This window comes from Pteropus alecto, unplaced genomic scaffold (genome assembly GCF_000325575.1).
Source record: "Pteropus alecto unplaced genomic scaffold, ASM32557v1 scaffold88, whole genome shotgun sequence".
In the NCBI taxonomy this organism is placed as follows: Eukaryota; Metazoa; Chordata; class Mammalia; order Chiroptera; family Pteropodidae; genus Pteropus; species Pteropus alecto.
In genome coordinates, this window is record NW_006494611.1 from 5254343 (window position 1) to 5269118 (window position 14776).

Genomic DNA, 14776 nt, shown 5'->3' on the forward strand with positions numbered 1-14776 from the left:
CAGCCATCAGAAAGATAGTGAAAGTTTACATGCTGACTAGTGAGACTCCCTTAGTCCACTACTAGATCTAGGAGTCAGCCTTATGTCCTGCCCACCCACTTCTCAAACATACAGCCTTGTGGCAATAGGACACACAAAAAAGGCAACTGATTTAATATGAACGATGGTAAACAGGGTCACTCTAACTTTCACCGCTTGATTTCCAGACCCATATATTCTACCTATTGGAGTCACAGCATATAATGGTCACTGATTCAGGATGTATACTACATTCTGGTGGATTGTGACTCATTTCACAAGATAGCCATCTCCAAGCTGCACCACAGGTGCATCTTTAAGAGGCTATATCATTGACCTGTCAGGTTGGCAGTTTCTGGGCGATACCGTACTCAGTAAGACCAGGATATCCCATGGCTTTATCACCTCTACTGTAACTCTTTTGCTATAAATTTGGTTTTTATTTAATTTGATATTATGTGATGTTTAGTTTGCTAGGGCCATGAGAGAGAATCAGTCCCATGACTCTCACCTAGCTTCTGGTGGTTTGCTGGCAATCTTTGGAGTTCTTTGGCTTGTAGAAGCATCACCCTGATCTCTCCTTTCACCTCTATATGGTCTTCTTCACATGTGCATGTGTATGTCATCTTTTTATAAGGATACCGGTCATGTTGGATTAGGAGCCCATTCTACTCCAGAATGACCTCGTCTTAACTAATTACATTGTTAACAACCTTATTTCCAAATAAGGTCACATTCTGAGATACTAGGGGTTTGCACTCCAATGGATGAATTTGGAGGGAATGCAATTCAGCTAGTAACATTTGGGATCCTGGGTCTGTGAACCAGGGAATGCAATTCAACTAGTAACATTTGGGATCCTGGGTCTGTGATCCTGGGTCAGAAACTTGGAAAATCATGCTGGCTGAAGTCACGCAAACATGAAATGCAAGCCCATACCTAGAATTTGTGCTGATTATAGTCAAAATGAATCACTATCCCCTCCAGGATGGGAGGAATATAAGGTATATACCACCCCTGATTGAGGTTGTAGTGTAGCCACTTCCTGTTTTCAGCTTTCACCACAAAAAAACACTGGGAAACCAAGATTGGCCTTTTCCTTCCTCTGTTAGCAGGTCATAAGTGATGACCTCCAACCACTGTGTATGCAATCAGTGTGAGCCGAGGGAGAGGCACTAGTGCATCAGTGGTGGTTGACGTAGGGGCTGACCGCCAGTTCACCCAGCTCACTTGCGCTTGTATTCTTTAGCTTTGTAGCTCAATCTGGCTACAATCCTTCCATGTTCTGATGAACTATGCTCGACCTGCTCGACCTTATAACTTAAGAGGCTTTTCAAAACCTAGGTCATGTTGGGCATCTCTGGCCCCAACATCTTTTGAAATCTCATGATCAGGAGTTTTAACTCTACTACCACCAAGTAGCTTGTGGGTGTTGTTTTTTTTTGAGTAGCATATAATTCTCTGATGCAGATGGTATGGCCTTGCTTCAGGACACAAAAGTTATTAATTATATTTATCTTACTGGGGATTGCCATAAATACCATGTGGCACGATTTCCCACTATAGATATCTCTAATATCGAAGAGTTTGTTGGATGACATGGCCCATATGTCAGGGCCTCTTGCATAACATTGTGGACCTGATGCAGAGCCCTTTCCTATTCTGGGTCCCACTCAAAGTTGACAGCTTTCTCTATCATTTAGTATATGGATCAGGGAAGTGTGGACTATCATGTTCTCTGCTTTCTTTTAGAGGTGAGAGGGTCAAGATGCGATAATCTGACCTTTACTTTGGAAGTGTTATCTGGCATGCTCCAAATTACTGTACCTCTGAAACCTTTATGAATGGAACAGGGGATCTTTGTAGGGATTATTTTTCAGCCTCTGGAGTTACCAGGGTCTCGGATACCCTTGCCACTCCTCAATTATCTGGTCTGATTAATATGATGTCATTGATTGAGTGGACCAGTGTAATGTTCTGCAATGCTCAGATGGTTCAGACTCTGCAGATGATATTATGATGTAGGATGAGAGAGTTAACATGGCCCTGAGATGAAAGCGTAAATTCATGCTGCTACCCTCTCTCTATGAATACGACTTCTGGTTATCCTTGATAAGGATGAAAAAGAATGCATTAATCAGATCAATGTTTACATACCATGTATCTGAAGCAATGTTAATTTGCTCTAACAAAAATATCACTTTGGGCACTGCAATTTTAATTGGAACCTCTACTTGGTTGAGTTTGAGATCGTCTAGTGTCATCCTTCACGATCTGATTGGTTTCTATAGGGATCAGACTGGTGAATTAAATGAGGATATGCTGGAGATCACCACCTCTGGCTTTTTTAGGTTTTAAGGGTGGCTTTAATCTCTGCATTGTCCTGTTAGGGGGCTAGGTCCAAGGAGATTGAGACCTGGATTCACCGAGATGGCAGGTCCAGAGAAGGGACAAAGGGGAATGGCCAGACTGGGCCCTCTGTATCCCTTCTCCCCTGCTCCTCCTTCTGCACCTTCATTCTCCATGCTGTGGTTGGAGTGAAGCAGGAGTGTTCACCCAGGCCCTTCCCTTGGCATTTCTTCTTGCCCAGACTGTGAACCTGGAGAAAACTGTGTTCCCGAGACTCAATGGTTTTGTAAAAGGGAGTATGATCCATTTGGAGTTGGCCTTCCTTTTCAAGGACGCACATGCCCTTGCCCCCAAAAGTTCTTGGAGAAATTTGTTTTTAACAGAGCAGAGGATCCCCAAGTTCTTTTTTGTATAAAGGAGGAAGGCATTTTTTAAAAAGACCCATTCAGGGTGACAAATAGGTACATCACTGATTGATATCAAATTAGATTTCCGGAATAACCACATCCAAGCATTCAATGATTTTGTTTTTATGGCACCTTGTATAACCACTTAATACCCAATAAACATTATTTAATTTATTGGGCCCGAACTTCAGCTAACCACTCCCACCTCCTCAAGCTATATAGTCGAGAAGTGGTGAGGCTCAGGATGTGGCTGGCCACCTGGGAAGATGAGTTCATTCCTATGCTAGGAATTAGTCTGAGTCCTGCAATAGTGGACTGGAATGTTACTAGAGGGAAGAAATTTGTGGAGACAAATTCAGCAGCACCTCACTAAGCTATGAACAAGTATTATCAGTAAGGCTGGGCGCCAAGCTGGGATCAGAAACAGAAACATATTTATTTTATGAACACTGTAAGCACTGAGCTGATTTGAAGGCAAACAGATCTGACCTGAGAAGGCCTAGCAAAAAACTCCTGTTAACAAAATCAGTCATTCCCTGAAATGAAATGTGTTGATCATTAATTATAGTCTGGGGCCAAAAGCTATGGATTTCAAGAAATACAAAATGCATCCAATGGCCTTTCTTGACTTGCCTTTCAGGTCCTCTGCCTCATCTACTCTTCACGTGCTCAGCCCCAGCTCTTTCAGCTGGAGTATGATGGCTGAATATCTTCAGGCCAAGAAGGCAGAAGGAGAGAATCTTCTGGAGGTTTGAAAGGACAGATTCGTCAGATGCCACAGCCAGAAGTGGTTTTAGAGCAGTGCGAGTAGGGAGAGTAGCTATTTGACCCCTGCTCCCTCATCAGAGGCCAAACGACACCAATTTTCACTTAAGAATGTCAAGCTGGTGAACACTCAGGGGGCATGCCTTACCCTCCAGATTAAAATAAAAGCCTCAGAATGTGGAACTAGAAATTTCTGAGGTTTATAGTGGGAAGTAGGGGATGGTTGGGGGAGGGAGAGGCAGGGAAACGAGAGTAAATTGGGCAAAACAATGTAGTCTGTCTCCTGGGAACTTCTAAACAATCTTAAAGTTGCCACAGGAGATCACAGCAGTGTTCCAGAGTGATGTCCCCTCTCTGGGGCTGGGTGGCAGGGAGCACTGCTGGCAGGCACTGATTCGCTGCTCTAGAGTTAGGATGGCCCTCTCTCTGGAGACCTCGGAAGCCGGGAAAGAGGATCCTAGGTGGCTTTGTGACTAAGATACCCTGGACTAGGTCCTTAGAAACCATCTAGTCCTAATGCATCTTTTGACAGAGAAGGAAACCAAATTTTTGGAGGCGGAAGTGAGGTGCCGTTTAAAATATAATTTTCAAAAAGGTAAAATCATGTCTCTCATACAGATATTAAATGAACAAGTTTCGAAGATTTTATTGAGCTCATTAATTAATGAGGAAAGCAGTAAGATTTACAACCTGCCCAAAGAGCATTCGAGAAGATAGGTATGGATAGGCAATTTAATGGCTTGCTGGGTTATAAGGTATTAAAAAACTGGTTTATGTTTAAAAGGATCATAAACTGTAAACTTCAAAGCTATTAATTTCATTGAGAAGAAATTATTTGCATCTCCACTGAACAAAATTTTCCAAATGAGCCTCTGCCTTATAGTGAAGTAAAACAGTCTAGCACATACAAAGTCAAGTCCAGCACCGAAAGAACACCCAATAATCTCTTTCACCTATTTCCAAGTTTCAGATAATTTTTTGAACTTGTCCAAGATCATATTGGTAATTGCTAGCAGATGTAGGATAGTAATTAAAGTCTCATTATGCCCAACCCAATATTTTTGTCCTTGCCGCACAGTCCAGAAAGACCAAGACGTACAAGAGCCAAATTGTCAGTTGGACAGAAGGCTGCTTAGGGAGGTGAAATGTTCCCGCCACCCTGTCTGCCCAGCCCATTAGCCTCTTTAGGGTGCTGTTATGCAAACAAAGATTCGTGAGGAAGCCCGCACTGGGTCCTCGTCCTCACATTCCCCAGACCCAGGGTGAGGTCTCAATACCCTCCTTCTTCTCTCTGGCAGGATTCCTTAATCATCCTATCATCAACTCCACCCACTCAGTCTTTGTAACTCAATCTCTCTGGGCTCTTTTTCTGCATATTCTCTGGTGGAACCTTCATTAGAAGCATTCAAGTGAGGCTAGACGACACCTTGGCAGAGATATTAACTAAAGGGATTTAAGTACTAAATATGCTCAGTTGGCATAGGTAACCCTTAAAGTTCTTCCAATTCTTAAATTCATGGATTCTGTAATTTTTTTTTTTCCCAGAATGGGAGTGAGAACTTGTATACAGGCATATCTCAGAGATATTTCAGGTTCTGTTCCAGACAGCCACAGTAAAGTATTGCAATAAAGCAAGTCACAATCCTTTTGCTGGTGGAGGGTTTGCCTTCAACTTATAAAAAATGCAACACCTGTGGAGCGTACTAAAGCAAAGCACAGGTATGCCTGTATAAAACCTGGGGATTCTCCAGTGGGTTTGCAAAGCTGGCATTGATTTTTTGGCTTTAGAAAAACTCTCATTTCTTGGTTTCTCATCAGAGTGAATACTAATGTCCTTCCTTCTGGGAGGGCTCTGAAGATAAGTGAGTTACTGTTTGCCAAGAGATTTGGGAGCCTGAGGCAAGTAAGTGACACTGAGCTGCTCACCAACTATGACAAGCCATCTGCACAAACACCCATCCTTTTGCTCCTGCCAGATCTTTGTGGGTGGCAGAGTTTGGAATAATTTCATTACTAGAGTCCATCAGACTTGCCAGTGTCTCTTTAAGATCACCTTTTCATAATCACTGTTTTGGGGGTCAGAAATAGTATTTGGGTAGATAAGGAATAGTGCAAGGGTAAACTATTGATCTTTCAAAAGATAACATGATGAGAATAAATCTTCTACTCCTGTGCCCTGATTCTGAGGCTGGTTTTTGCATTCCTTATATCTTCTAAAGGAAAAGAAGAAAAAAATTCTAAGGATAAGTTCCTTATGGCCAGTAAAACCATCATACTATAATGTTTAGACCACAAGTCTGAGATGGAAATGGGAACTTTTTCGGAAGTGCTATGCCAAAATTCTAATTTCTTTCTTTGACTCACAGTATAGTAGTGCCAAAAGAATATGAGAGACCAGTATTTTATAAGTGAAAAATGAAGACCCGGAGAAGGAACATTAGCTGTGTCAAGTTCACATAGCTGTGTCAAGGTGCTTCTTTTTTATAGAGTATGAGGCAGAAGAAACAAAGCTCTAAGAATGTGTGGGCTAGTACCTTGTTTACTGAACTGTCCCAATAGTGAGGGTTATTTCTCTCAGGCTTGAGTTATAAAATAAAACATAGATGAAAAACGTGATTTCAGCCCATTTCCTCTCTTCTCAAATCAAACCTTTCTCACTTCACTCCAAAGGTTTTTCCCACAAGGCCTCCAGGATCTGCTGTAGGTCTCCTGCTGACCCATTCCCCATTTTCCCACGGGCTGTGTTTTCACTTCTCCTCAGAAACAATAATAATAATAATAATAATAATAATAATAATAATAATAAAGCCATTTTTATCGAATATTCATTAGAGTGCCAAGCTCAAAGCATTCCACTTCCAGAATCTCAATTAATCTTCATAACAGTGAGGCCTATACCATTATCCTCATTTAATAAATGGAGGAACTGAGGCTCATTGGAGACTGAGATTGGGTACCCAAGATCCCACAGCTGATGATGACAGAGCTGGTTGTCTTACTCCTAAATTCTGCCCTTAAATGTCATGCTTTGCATTCTCCCACATTCAATACTGTCTTCTCAAAATCATGCCTTCTCTCATCTGGCTTTTCTCCCTGGTAACTAAATTTCACTTCTAGATAAGTGGGGACCATTTCACTGGACTCAAGCTGAAATCAGAAAAACTAAGACAGATAAAGGAAAGGGGCAGTTGAGTTCAGAGCCAAGAGAGATCTAAATATCTGAGTTCATGGACGTTGCAGGGTTTCGGCCCAGCATTTATTTTCCAATTTTTCCTTACAGAGTATCTTTTTTTTTTTTTACTGATATCCATCTTTCTCTCACAAAGTTCACATGCTTCACTTCCAGCTGCAAAGAAAGGCCTGATTTATCCAAGGAAAATCATCTTCCCTTGCCACTGATTGGTTCCTAAACGAGCATCTGACACAAAGTTGGTTAACGATTTGCAGAAGTTTGAGGAAGGCTCCTGGGAAAGCCCTTCCATTTGCACTGGTACTTTTTTGCTTCCCTCTACTGACTTCCTGGGGGTCTTTTTTTTCTCTACAGAACATCTGTCATGTAGAATCTCTATGCATCCATGGGCTAGAGTCTTATCTTTGAAGGCCATATGAAATAGTATGTTTCTTCTCTCATGGAATTGATCCTAGAAATCACAGGAAAGTGAATGTGTTTTCACATGGTAGTGTGCTAAAGTTTACTTGTGAAGAAATCTCAGTGTTCATAATGAAATCCTCTATCAGCATGGTTTCCAAGAGCTGTCCCTACCTAGGTGCTTGGTCATCCAGGCTGTGTCACAACTGGGTTCAAGGGGAGGACCCCTCTTCCATTCTCAAGCTGTGCTGAGAGAGACCACAGTCCCTGGCTCATAGAGAAGGTGCTAGAAATGGTAGGAAAAGTGAGGGGCCACCGGAACCAGTTTGATCTTGTTAGATATTTGGAATTATGGACTATCTGAGCTGAAAGAAAGTTTAAAAGTCACAGAAACACATTTTCCTTTTCAGCAGGGGAAACTGAGGCAGAGAGCGGAAGGAACCTGCCCAAGAGTTTATTATTAAAGTGACATTTACATAATCACCCTTGAATGGGTGGGGATGGCTGAGTAACTCACTCCATTATTTCCTTAAATACACTTCTTATTTATTTCTTATATCTCTTTATCACTAAAAAGCTGAGTAATTTGATGGTTTCTTCTTTGGTTTCTAAATAAGAGTCCATTCTTAAAGCAGAACTCACTCATTTCTCTATAGCTCAGTTGTTTAAAAGACCATTTTTATAGCCTGGTCTTTCTTAATATTGTTTTCTGAAGATAGGGATTGTTGTTTCTACTTTAGAAAGATAGAAACAATCTACCCTACCCTAGGTCACACTTTAGACACAAGTCTGAAATTCCATTCCTTTTATCTGCTCCCGCAGATCAGATATTTTCCTTCCTCTTCACATGGGGTGGAGAAACATCAATTTCGAAAACCAGTTTGATGCTGCCAATATTTCCATACTTCAATTTCCCTTCACAGTGGCCAAGCTTGGCTTTTCATTAGCCCAGCTCTAATTCTAGACTTTTGGTCTGGACCCTCCATTTCTTCAGTTAATGACGTGGCCCAAAAAATACTGCCCAATGTCTTCAAATATTAATAACTTCATTTGTTTCCAAAGCTTAGAGAGGGTGACATGAAATTAATGAGCAAGCTCATGGAAATCAATTATTTTCTGCAAAAGGTTCTCTAGAGTCATTGTGTAGGAAATTGTGTGTGTGTGTGTGTGTGTGTGTGTGTGTGCGTGCGCGCGTGTGTTTTAATCTGGGATAATATATTTCTAGCTAAAGGGCATATTTTTATTACAATTATAGTGTAAAAATGAAGATGGGAAAAAAATCTAGTTTTTTTGTTTTAAGAAAAGATGAAGTTTGGAGAAAAATAATCCTGAAAGATGAATCCAAAAGAATCATTTCAATCATATGTTCCTCATGACTGGCTTGGGTATCTGGATTATCTTCAGTCCTTATATCTTTTTTAAAAAAATAATTTTTAAATTTTTTCAATTACAATTGAAATAACAATATTATATTAGTGTCAGGTGTACAACATCGTGATTAGACATTTATATATCTTACAAAATGATTACTCCAATAAATCTAGTAATCATCTGACACCATACATAGTTATGTTATTAATTATATTCCTTATGCTGTATTTTACATACCTATGAGTATTTTGTAACTACCAATTTGTACTTCCTAATCCCTTCCCCTTTTTCACCATTCCCTAACCCACTTCCACCTGGTAATCATCAAAATGTTCTCTGTATCTATGAGTTTGTTTTTATTTTGTTTGTTCGTTTATTTTGTTGTTTAGATTCCACACGTAAGTGAAATCACACGGCATTTGTCTTCATCTGTCTGACTTACTTACTCAGCACGATATCCTCTAGGTCCATCCACATTGTTTCAGGTGGCAAGATTTCATTATTTTTTTATGGCTGAGAAATATTCTGTTGTGTATATGTACCACCTCTTCTTTATCCATTCATCAATTGATGGACACCTAGGTTGCTGCCACATCTTGGCTATTGCAAATAATGCTGCAATGAACATATGGATTTACATGTACCTTCAAAATAGTGTTTTGGGTTTGTTCAGTTAAATACCCAGAAGTGGCATTACTGGGTTCTTCTTTGTCTCTTGTAATAGCCTTTATTTTAAAGTATTTTATCTGGTATAGGTATTGCTTCCCTAGCCTTTGTTTGTTTGTTTCCATTACCATGACATTTTTTTTTTCAGTCTGTGTGTGTCTTTCAATCTGAAGTGAGTCTCTTATAGGCAGCATAAGTAGGAGTCTTGTTTTCTTAACCATTCAGGCACTCCGTCTTTGATTGGAGCATAAATTTAATCCATTTGTATTTAAAGTAGTTGTTTGTAGATGTGTAGTTATTGCCATTTTATTATTCATATTTTTAATCTTTTTTTTCTTCTTCTTCTTAAAGTAGTCCCTCCAACATTTCTTGTAATATTGATTTGGTGTTAATAAACTCCTTTTGCTTTTTCTTGTCTGCTAAGATTTTAGTTGTCCTTCGACCTAAATGATGGCGTGCTGAGTAGAGTAATCTTGGTTGTAAGTCCTTGCTTGTCATTACTTTGAATATTTCATGTCAATCCTTTCTGGCCTGCAAAATTTCTGTTGAGAAGTCAGCTGATAGTCTTATGGGAACTTCTTTGTAGGTCACTAACTGCTTTTCTCTTGCTGCTTTTAAGAATCTCTCTTTGTTTTTAACCTTTGGAATTTTAATTATAATGTATTTCAGTGTGGGCTTGTTTGGGTTCATCTTGTTTGGGACTCTCTGCACTTCCTGGGCTTGTATGTCTATTTCCTTTGCCAGGTTAGGGAAGTTTTTCATCATTGTTTTTACAAATAGGTTTTCAATTCCTTGCTCAATCCTTATATCTTTATACTTATAACTATGCTGAGGTGAATTCTTACTGAGCTGGGGACACAGAGCCAGGCTGGGAGAGGAAAAAAGATTTGTAGTGAATCTCATGGTCTTGTTAGCAGAAGATGTAGCTTACCCAAGCTCACGATTTTTGTTTTACTATATTGCCTGTCTTTTCTGTTCTCTCTTAAAAAAGACTCCTCCCAAACAAAACAAAAAACAAACAAATAACAACAACAACAACAACAAAAAACAAAACACAACGTGGGAGTAGAAATTAGCAATGTGTTCACTTGTTCTTGTAAAATTTCCAAATTAAGATATTATAATTACATTGAGTTAAGATCATAATCTTTTCCCACTCCAAATCTGTCTTCATTTCAAATTTACTTGTGTCAAGTGGTATTAGAAAGGCTTTAGGTTTTTTGGAGGGTCCAGCTATGAGGAAATTGAACTAGAGATTTAGTCTGTATTAAGTGGGGACACATTTACATATTTCACATATTTGAACATGAATAAAGTGCAGTTTTATGCAGAAAGCTGGCAAAATTTAAACAAACCATTTTAACTGCTATTTGAAAAGACATATTGGAATATTTCAGTAAATCTAGTGAGAATATACTGATTTGAACATACATGAAGGATATCTTCTTTTATTCTTTCTTTCTTTTTTTCTCTAGGCGGGGCAACCCTTGGTTGACCTCACAGGTTGCAAGGACCTTGTCAGCTTACAATCCCTTATTTTTTTAATTTTTGACACCTACTCCACCTGGTCCTGGTCTTCCTAGGTGGTCTCTCATCCAAGTACTAACCAGGCCCGACCCTGCTTAGCTTCCGAGATCAGACGGGATTGAGCTTGTTCGAGGTAGCATGGCCGTAGACCTTTGTTTTATTCTTTAAGAAGTTATTTATTGCAGAACTTAAGGAAAATTCAGAAAATTTGTGGCTATTTAAAAATTTTGTATTTAAAAATATTTTTATAACAAAAATTAAGAGATTTAAAAAATAATGGAACACAGAGTAAATGGTCAAGACAAACAAGGAAACCGATAGAAATATTCTGATACTGAGAGGTAAATTATTTTTAAAAATTATCAGAGAAAGTAATTCATAAGAAGAAAGAGATAACTTTTCAATAAAATTAGTCAGTAGGCTCTTGGCTTGTTTGATAATTGAATTAACAAAGTGAAGTGAATCATATAAACACATTAGAAAATTTTTACATATTCTGTCAACTTGACATGAAATATTATCCGTGAAAAAATATATAACTAATAATATACACTAAAACAAGGACATCAACAATAAATTCACTGAGGACTTGATTCAGAGTACTTAAGATAAACCACTGTATAAAGAAACATGAATTGCCCTGAAAGCTTCCTGCTCACATATGAAAAAAATTTGATAAAATTTTCCCTTTTTTAACAACAATTCTAAAATTTTTCATGGAGTTATTAAAGAGTTGTAAAGCAGAAAGGAACTTTCCTAAACGTAATAATTTTTCAGAAACTTGACTAAACATTTTAGAAGAAAGTATATTATTTTTCTAGTTTCTCTATAGTAAATGATATTACAAAATCAAATTTAAAAATTGATCAAATTTTAGGGAAAAGCATTACAGAGATATCGGTCTATGTTATTTTTCTGGATTTTGGGGTATCTGTCAGCATTTTAAATTCATTCTAAATAAATATTCACTTTTGCTCCTAATTTTGTATTTTTAAAGAGGACCCAATCATATTTTATAGGCATCAAGTCCCACCAAACATGCAGCTCTCTGGCAGTGAGAGAGGGAGAGACTGATGAGGAGTCATCGGGGAGGAGGTGGTATTCACTGGGAACTAAAGTGTAGGTGCAAGTTATGGAGTCAAGTGAAAAGAGGGAGCATCTGGGTGGCCAATGGTACCAGACTGCGAATATTGGTTAAACCTGTTTATATTTTTAAATAGAAAGAGAGGGGTAAAGAGTGGATTGGTGATTTCCAAACGTTCTTAGTAACAGTGGCTATAATCATTTCTATTACTGAGCACTTATCATTTGTCATACATTACATCATAGATCACAAACTGTGGCCCATGGACCGAATATGGCCTGCACTCTATTTTGTAAATAAAGGTTACTTGGAAAATAGCTATAACTATTTATTTAGGTATTTATCTGTAACTACCTTTGTGCTACATCAACAGAGTTGAATAATCATGACAGAGATCACATGGTTTATAAAGTCAAATATTTACTATCTAGCCCTTACATTAGTAAAAGTTTGCCTACCTCTGTACTATGTAGTCATCAACTTTGTGGTAGATTGTATATTTCAAATATCTCCACATTGTATCTCTCAATCCATACACTCTGGTGAAAATGTAAGCTTCTTACCCCACCCCCATTAGGAGATGGAGTCTACTTGTGTGTCTGGGTGAGTGGACCCTGTGGCTGCATTGACCAGTAACATAGAATGGAAACAATGCTGTGCCATTCCAGGTTGAGTTCTACTTGCCGAGCAGCTTCCGATTCCTGTCTATTAGGAGCCAGCTGCCACTTAAGAAGTACAACTACCTGACACCATCATGTTGTGAGAAACTCAAATCTCATGGAAAGGACCTGGCAGATGAAATGCCATGTGGAGAGAGAGAACAAAGATCATGGAGGCACCAGACATGTGAGTGAAGAAGTCATCTTGGAAATAGATGTTTCAGTCCCAGGTGCCCCCACTGACATCAAGTGGATCAGACACAGAGCACCCAAACAAGCTCTTCCAGAACTTCTGACCCATAGAATCATTAGGTGTAATAAAATGGTTGTTTTTAGCCATTAAGTTTGGGACATTTTGTTACGTATCAATAGATAATTGGAACAATCTCATATAGTCCTCATAACTGCCCCATGAGATATAAATTATTAGTCCCAATTTATATGTGAGAGAACTAATGTTTAGAGAAGTCAAATTATATGCCCCATGTCACACAGATGATAAATGACAGAGCCATAGTTCAAACCTGAGATTATCAGACTCCAAAGCCCAGGTACCTGACATGCCTACCAGCACTGACATTCTGTGTGCTGAAAGTCAATAAAGCTAAGAGACAACAGGTCAAGAGGAGGCTCCTGAGAAGGTCAGATTCCCAGCCACAGTGGAATTATTTTCAAGGAGGGAGTTTTCAGTACCCAGCTTCCACACACCGGAGCAACTAATGTTATGCCAAACACTGGGTCCTTGGCAATTCACTTGACAACATTTCTTTTTCATCCATGGTATGTTCTTGTTCTCTTCCAAGGCACAATTGTTTTTCAAAATGCTTTCTTTTTAACCAGCTTTACTGAGGTATAAAACACATACCCTAAAATTTAATCATTATAAGTGCCCAGTTAAGTGATTTCTAATTTATACACTTGTGCAACCATCACCACAATCTATTTAAGAACATTTCCAAATGTTCTAAATGTTCCAAATGTTCCAAAGGAGGGAAAATTTCCTAAATGGGTTTCTCATGCCAGATTGTGGTCAATTCCCACTCTCACAGCTAGCCTCCAGCAACCACTGATCTTCTTTATATTTCCATAAGTTTGCCTTTTATAAAAATGTCATGTAAGTGGAAACATGTGATATGTGTTTTGTTATGTCTCATTTCTCTTGCTTAGCATGTATCAATAGTTTGTTCCTTTTAATTGCTGAAAAGTACGTTATTATATGGCTATACCATTTTTTCTTATATATTTACCAGTTGGTGAACAGGTTGGTTCCAATTTTGGATTGCACTAATGGTGACATTTGGTCAGCATTTGATTGCTTAAGAAGACTCATAGGACCTAATATGATGATACTTACAATCTACAGTACATTGCAGGAAAACTATAAAAGAATATAGTAACATTATTTAACTAAAGACCTCAGGACTTTCTGCCACATTCTTCAGAGTCAAGAAGATTGCCCAATGTTGGAAAAAAGTTGAGAGAATCTAAAGCAATTATTTAGGCTCAAGGAATCTTTACCCTCCTGGCCTTACAGGCAAGACCAAAAATGTCTCTTGCTTCAGTCTCTAGGTAGCAGGATATGGAAATAAACAAAGGCCACCCAGATGAAAAGAAGCAAAGGCTGTTTATGCAGAGCTTGCTTAATCAAGGGAGACGGTTATTATCACATGTTTGTCAGAGACTCAAAAAGAAGAAGTAGAGTGTGAAATGGAAAAAAAGCTAAGCGGGTGGGGATTGGGTGGGGTGGGGTGGTTTTCAGGTATATCCTGATTAGAGGTTGTTGATGTAGAGAAGCAGAAAGAGTGCTTACCAGAAGAGGAGCATCTTATGTGATTGGTTAGGGGAATGTAGCTGTCTTTCTCTGATTGCTCCTAATTTGGAAGCAGGAAGGGAGACTGGAAAAATTAGGGAAGCAGGCAGTTATTGACCAGGTCCTGACCATTTGGGGTCCAGTTGATGCAAAGGCTGTGAGTCAGGGTTCCATTTTTATATATGGTTTGGCCACTGACCAATGGCATATTCAGTCTCTCAAGGGCCTGGCTTCTCCTACTGTCTCCCTCTCCCCCAATCTAAATCTAGCAAGTGGGTTTCCAGGCAACTCTTCTGTGGTGCAGTAAAAGTGAGGGATATTTGGTAGCTAAATACCCAGCTCTACCCATGGAAAAATCATTTTCCTTCTCTGAGATTCAGATTCTTTACACATAAAATGAACATTACGATAGTGATGCTTGGCCTTTTACTCTATAGGGTTTGTTATAGATTGCACCAAGTTTCCCATTTTTTTTACCTGTCCCTACATCCATGCATTTTGACATTTGACTTTGTAGTTTCTCCTACCAAA